General features: G+C 35.5%; 1 long non-coding RNA gene across 1 annotated transcript; it reads right to left on the bottom strand.

Moving 5' to 3' along the window:
- Window positions 1-325: 325 nt before the first annotated feature.
- Window positions 326-7,120, bottom strand: LOC124265989. The gene is made up of 3 exons (XR_006895606.1): window positions 7,085-7,120; window positions 5,500-5,582; window positions 326-560 (listed from the first exon to the last, which is right to left on the bottom strand). It is a non-coding gene; the product is annotated as an uncharacterized LOC124265989 (long non-coding RNA).
- Window positions 7,121-7,445: the final 325 nt, after the last annotated feature.

The following is a 7,445-nucleotide window of genomic DNA, read 5'->3' as shown; positions in this document are numbered from 1 at the left end:
GCTACCACCCCATACCCTATTTTTTCCAAATCAGCTTCGGAGACTCCACCATGGAAAATGGGGCCACATTCCACCCAGTGCGAACCAATGATAGGAACAAGAAAAATTGTAAAGTTTAATAATTACTATTTATTAAACCAAATAGTTTGACATTCTTATTTGCATAACTTTGCAAAAAATTAATGGTGTTGGCATTACACTTCTCTGAGTCGAGACCTTGACTAACATTTGTCAGGTTAAATTGCTAACAATGTTGTTCTGTGATAAAGGTGTTTCACCTTTAGAGGGGGTTGGTTCAAAATCACACAAGGATTCCTCCACCCTCTACCAGCAAAATACGAGTATCTGTACTATACTGGAAAAGTGAATTCCCAAATGTAACATCCCTTAGAAATGATCTGAATATTTATTAAGTTAATTTCATTCTTAAAATGTGTGCCATCTCTTCCTTGTCCTTTGCTGCTGTATTTTCTGCTTGTTCATCATTTTTTTTTTCTCAGCTGAACATAAGAGCATTAGGTGCTTGGAAATCTGTAGAAATGACTGAATGGTCTCCGTTTCTGAAATATAACAAAGTTTTCAAAATTATGCTAAAACATCAAGGTACAGTGGAGTTATCATCACTCAGCTTCTAGTCCTATAATTCTTTACCCAATTCCCCAACTTAAGGTTTTATTAGGACAAGTAAACATTTGCCATTTTAAAGATTTAAGCTAATTTGTTATCATTATGAGGGACTTGTGGCCTAAATATACAATTCAGGCTTTGCTATGAATTAAATCATTGATTCAACAAGAAAGAAACTATAATGTGGGATCAAAATTTGGTTTAATATCTAAGCTTATTGTAAGCATGGATCTAAGGTTTCAGTATGTCATTTCATCTTGTGGATCCATACCTGCTATTGACAGGTGTTGTTTGTTTGTAAATGACTGCGTTCCATGATTTGCAAAATGGTTGATTGGTGCCATTAAAACCATTTTATGGTTAACCATGTATCAAGTGCATAAAGGTTAGACTAAAGTAGCTGTTTGCCTAAAGAGAAGGGTTACTATGAAAGTATTATTTATCCAGTTTTAAATGTATGCAATTTCAAATTATAAATCTATGTGTAAGTATAGTTGGGAATTTTATGTGATCCTTAGCAAAGTGTGAGTAGTATATGTTAGTTTCTAATCAATGCAATATACAATATAACAATCTATAGTCATTAAAATTAAGTTTTGCTATAGCGATTAGAATAGAAATAGTTCTATAAAGATGAAGCCTTGAGTATTCGAGAGCTTTAATCTGGTATGGCTGAAAAGTGAATGGGAGTGACTGCCACTGTCTATGAAGGTGAAATGAGGGTCAGCACTAGTAGTGAGTGAGTTTGGATTTTTTAGCTATGACAATGAGCGGCTTAAACCACTAAAATACCCCTCAAGCCCATCAACCCTAGTAGTAGTAAGCTTCATTAAGCAGATACAGACTGAATACCACAGAGAGAGGGAAGGTGGGGAGGATGTCCAGATAGATACTGGTTAACTTTATTGCTTAGTGTTTATCAAACAAATTGAAATAATGTGAGAAACAAAACAAATTGGCTGATATTAATATGCAGCAACATACACACATGTTTTGGTATATACACAGAGAAATTATTACGGCAATGATAAAATAATCAAAGCAACAAGAAAGTAATTGAACAAAGAGACATTTTAATTAAAACAACATTTTGATTTGACAAAAATGGCAGCATTAGTGTTTTGTATAACAAAGGTCGAACTGAAAATATGTAAAAAGGAGCATTATCTGATTGAACAACTTCTAAAGCCAAACTTCATAAAATTCTGCATACAATTGGCTGAGAGATTTTTTCTCCAAATCTCCTACATGTCATGCCACGATGCAATTCTGGAACCAGTTGATGACATATGTCAGCGGTGTAATGTCAACCAAGTTCTAGCACTGCTAAAGGCTAAGGGTTAGTTATCTAGTTAGAAAAAAGACATGGTATGTTTTCAGATTTAAGAGTTTTTGTTTGTGTATTTGATAAACAGAAATTACATTTAGAGCACATAAGTTCAGCTTGAGGGTTTGAAATGTAAACAATTTTGGCATTGACTACTCAATGGAAACCCACAAATCTAAGAAAACATACAGTATCATTCTGACACTGTAGAATACAAACATGATCTGTCATTTCTGTAATTTTTATCTATCTAGGTGACACATATCATTTGAAGTGTTGAATCATAACTGACATCAGTCAATACAGACTGCAAGGAAGAAATCTTAACCTTTTAGTATGTATGATTTAATACTACATCTCAGTGCACAGTACTACAGCTGAGTGCACAGTGTGACAATAAAACCAACTTACCCATATGATATACCTGAATTACAAACTGATCAGTTGAAACAGCCTCTTTAGGGATACACAGTTTGATTACATTCGACTGTAGTCAAGTGAACTACAGAGAGTTTGGTATATACACTACATATGATGTGTGGCTTAATGGTGTACTGTTGATAATTCATATGATGTGTTGCCCACAGGTCTACTGATTGTATGATGTGTTGCCCTAAAGGTCTACTGGTAACATAAATGATGTGTTGACCACAAGTCTACTAGTGATATATAAGATGCGTTGCCCTTAGGTCTACTAGGGACATATAAGATGTGTTGACCACAGGTCTACTGACTGTAAGATGTGTTGCCCTAGGTCTACTGGTGATATATTTCATGTGTTGCCCACAGGTCTACTGGGGACATATAAGATGCGTTGCCCACAGGTCTACTGGGGACATATAACATGTGTTGACCACAGGTCTACTGATTGTATGATGTTTTGCCCTAAGGTCTACTGGTGATATATATCATGTGTTGCCCTAAGGTCTACTGGTAATATATATATGATGTGTTGCCCTAGGGTCTATGGGTGATATATAAGATGTGTTGCCCTAAGGTCTACTGGTGATATATAGGATGTGTTGCCATAAGGTCTACTGGTGATACATAAGATGTGTTGCCCTAAGGTCTAATGGTGATATATATGATGTGTTGCCCTAAGGTCTACTGGCAATATAAGATGTGTTGACCACAGGTCTAATGATTGTATGATGTGTTTGCCCTAAGGTCTACTGGTGATATATATGATGTGTTCACCACAGGTCTACTGGTGATATATATGATGTGTTGCCCTAAGGTCTACTGGTGATATATATGATGCGTTGCCCTAAGGTCTACTGGTGATATATATGATGTGTTGCCCTAAGGTCTCCTGGTGATATATAAGATGTGTTGCCCTAAGGTCTACTGGTGATAAATAAGATCGTTGCCCTAAGGTCTACTGGTGATATATAAGATGTGTTGCCCTAAGGTCTACTGGTGATATATAAGATGCGTTGCCCTAAGTCCTACTGGCGTGATATATAAGATCTGTTGCCCTAAGGTCTAATGGTGATATATAAGATGCGTTGCCCTTAGGTCTACTGGGGACATATATAAGATGTGTTGACCACAGGTCTACTGATTGTATGATGTCTTGCCCTAATGTCTACTGGTGATATATATCATGTGTTGCCTAAGGTCTGCTGGTAATATATATGATGTGTTGCCCTCAGGTGTATGGGTGATATATAAGATACATTGCCCTAAGGTCTACTGGTGATATATAAGATGTTTTGCCCTAAGGTCTACTGGTGATATATAAGATGTGTTGCCCACAGGTCTACTGGGGATATATATGATGTATTGCCCTAAGGTCTACTGGTGATATATGTGTTGCCAACTTGGGTCTACTGGTAATATATATGATGTGTGTGCCCTAAGGTCTACTGGTAATACATAAGATGTGTTGCCCAAAGGTCTAATTGTGATATATAAGATGTGTTGCCCTAAGGTCTACTGGTGATATATAAGATGTGTTGCCCTAAGGTCTACTGGTAATATATATGATGTGTTGCCCTAAGGTCTACTGGTGGTATATAAGATGTGTTGCCATAAGGTCTACTGGTGATATATAAGATGTGTTGCTCTAAAGGTCTACTGGTGATATATATGATGTGTTGCCCTAAGGTCTACTGGTGATATATAAGATGTGTTGGCCAAAGGTCTACTGATTGTATGATGTGTTGCCCAAAGGTCTACTGGTGATATATATGATGTATTGCCCTAAGGTCTACTGGTGATATATGTGTTGCTCTTAGGTCTACTGGTAATATATATGATGTGTTGCCCTAAGGTCTACTGGTAATACATAAGATGTGTTGCCCAAAGGTCTAATGGTGATATATAAGATGTGTTGCCCTAAGGTCTACTGGTGATATATAAGATGTGTTGCCCTAAGGTCTACTGGTAATATATATGATGTGTTGCCCTAAGGTATACTGGTAATACATATGATTAGAGTTGCCCACAGGTCTACTGGTCATATATAAGATGTGTTGCCCTAAGGTCTACTGGTGATATATAAGATGTGTTGCCCTAAGGTCTACTGGTGATATATAGGATGTGTTGCCCTAAGGTATACTGGTAATACATATGATTGCGTTGCCCTAAGGTCTACTGGTAATACATAAGATGTGTTGCCCTAAGGTCTACTGATAATATATATGATGTGTTGCCCTAAGGTCTACTGGTAATACATAAGATGTGTTGCCCTAAGGTCAACTGGTGATATATAAGATGTGTTTGCCCTAAGGTCTACTGGTAATATATATGATGTGCTGCCCCAAGGTTTACTGGGGATATATAAGATGTGTTGCCCAAAGGTCTACTGGTGACATATATGATGTGTTGACTTAAGGTCTACTGGTGATATATAGGATGTGTTGCCCTAAGGTCTCTACTGGTGATATATAAGATGTGTTGCCTACAGGTCTACTGGTGATATATAAGATGTGTTGACCAAAAGTCTACTCGTGATATATAAGATGTGTTGCACACAGGTCTACTGTTGACCTATATATATGATGTGTTTGCCCTAAGGTCTACTGATTATATGATGTGTTGCCCACAGGTCTATTGAAAATATATGATGTGTTGCCCAAAGGTCAGCTGATAACAGATATGATGTGTTGCCCAAAGGTCCTCTGATAAGGTCTGATGTGAATATATATGTGTTGCCCAATGGTCTGTAAAAAATAACAGATTGGATGTGTTGGCCAAAGGTACGTAAAAAATAATAGATGGGATGTGTTGCCCAATGGGCTGTGATTATAACAGATATGATGTGTTACCCAACATTCTGCTGAATATTAATACATATATATATATAGAAGTTGCCCGATGGTCAACAAGATACATCCTATTCATCATCAACACAGACCTTTAGGACCACACATCCTAGTTGCATACAATGGAATTTAGCTTGATTGATTTACTAATGACCTGCCAGGGATATCATAAAGCAGTCGAGATAAACACATTCTTGACTTTGTATCATGATATATGTTATTGGTGTTCACTATCTTGATATCTAGAAAGAGACACTACTAAAAAACTGGTGGTACCTTTTGACTTCAAGTCATCTGCTGATGAACAGTATATCCACCTTTACATGTCAGTACTTTCTCACAGATACTACATCTGAATCCTGAAAGATAAACAAATAAAATGTATCTGCTATCATGGAATAGAGGTGTCTTCAGTTCTCATTTGCTGAATTTCCTGTATGAAAGACACCAAAAACATTAATGCAAATGTATCAACAATTACATGAATCATTTGATAACAACCCATTTAAACACCTGATACAATTATGTAAAAACAAATTTAATTGAGAGAACCCACCCATCACCCCAACCGACCCAAGTGATATGAACATAATGGTGTCAGAACTTTAATACACCTGATTATCCGATGGAAGATTGAAAGTTTGACAACAGACAAACAACAAAATGTAGGGAATATGTTAATTTGTATACTCTGTATTGAAAAATGCCAATCCTTTCTGAATTGTGTGCACTCTGAAAAACACGACATCAGCTCTCTATAAAACTGTGGTAAGATATGAATACATAGTAACCTAAAAGTGAAAATGATATCTCTATTATAAAAGATATGATTATTGCAGGGATAAATTTTTGAATTGCAAAATGTTTGGACATCAATCAAGTGCAAAAGTCAATAGAAAAGCTTCAAAATGTTGAAAATTACCCTATTGATATTTGAAAAGAAAGCAAATTATGCCAATTTTCAAAATTTCTACATTTTCTGTAAAGATTTCCATGATCAGAACCACAATACTTGTCTGGAACTGTTTGTTATGAGAGTATATACAGTTTTTCTTTAAATTTTTCATATATGTCATCAGAGACAGACTATCTGTATATAAGGCTATTCCATGTCTATTAATTAATCTCTTATTGGCCATTTTGAATTGCTTGATACTTTTATGAATAGTAAAGGTCCTGTATTGAGATAATACCTAAAACATGTATTGCTGCACTTTCGGTACTGATCATTTTACAACCATTCAAGATAACTGTACTAATATTGAGAAGGATTAAAACAACAAATTGCAAAGATTCATGAGGCATTACTTCATCGGTATTGCAAGTTTGTGGTGCGAATTCTAAAGGTAGGCCAGAACAATGTTTAGGTTAGGAATGCCACGATACATCGATACTTTTCTAAGATGATACAATCATTGATGCATTCAAAACTCTGCTCGATATTTAGTTTTGAAAGTATTGATTTAAACATGTTTTAATATGTATCGTTCACATTTTGCAATTGTATCCGTTTTTTTTATGTTATGAGAGTTATAAATGATTATTTTTCATACACAAAGATGGGAAATTAGAACTTTTAATCTCTGAGAATAGAAAACGTGGATCTTTTCAGGGCGACTTATAAAATAAAATATTTAATGTTCAAAATGTAACTAATATTACACAATAATGCAGCGAAAATAGGTATCATGATACATATCGAATCATGTCATGAGTGTCGTGATACGTATCGATTCATGAAACTTATGTATCGCGACATCCCTAGTTAAGGTAGAAATAAATTTAACAAAGCTGTAAAATTGGTATTCACAACTTAAATCTAGTAACATGAAGGTATTGATCTCTGGATCACATAACCTACCACTTCCTCACTTTGGAATGCCTGAGACTCCCCTCAGTTCTGCAATTTGAAGATCACATTTCTCCTCTGCCAAGCTCAACGTGTCTTGGTCCCGTTCATAGTTGTCTGTATTATGTAACATTAAAATGTTAACAATATTATTCTCAAAATGATTATGAACTTAAATTCAAAACTGAGCTTAGGAAATAATATTTTTCTTCTGAACTGATAAAGTATTTAAAATTCTACATGATTTAGTTATCACCCTAACAACATACATACATTATGAATTTACAATGTTTCATATTCAGAAACCATTGTAAATAAAATTAACTTACCAGGCATAAACTGGATTGGATAGGATTTCCATGTCTAACAGGAC

The sequence above is a fragment of the Haliotis rubra genome, unplaced genomic scaffold (assembly GCF_003918875.1).
Source record: "Haliotis rubra isolate DU_JTF1 unplaced genomic scaffold, ASM391887v1 Scf1224, whole genome shotgun sequence".
Classification (NCBI taxonomy): Eukaryota; Metazoa; Mollusca; class Gastropoda; order Lepetellida; family Haliotidae; genus Haliotis; species Haliotis rubra.
The sequence above is the reverse complement of the archived record's forward strand: the minus strand, read 5'-3'. Positions and strand labels throughout refer to the sequence as shown.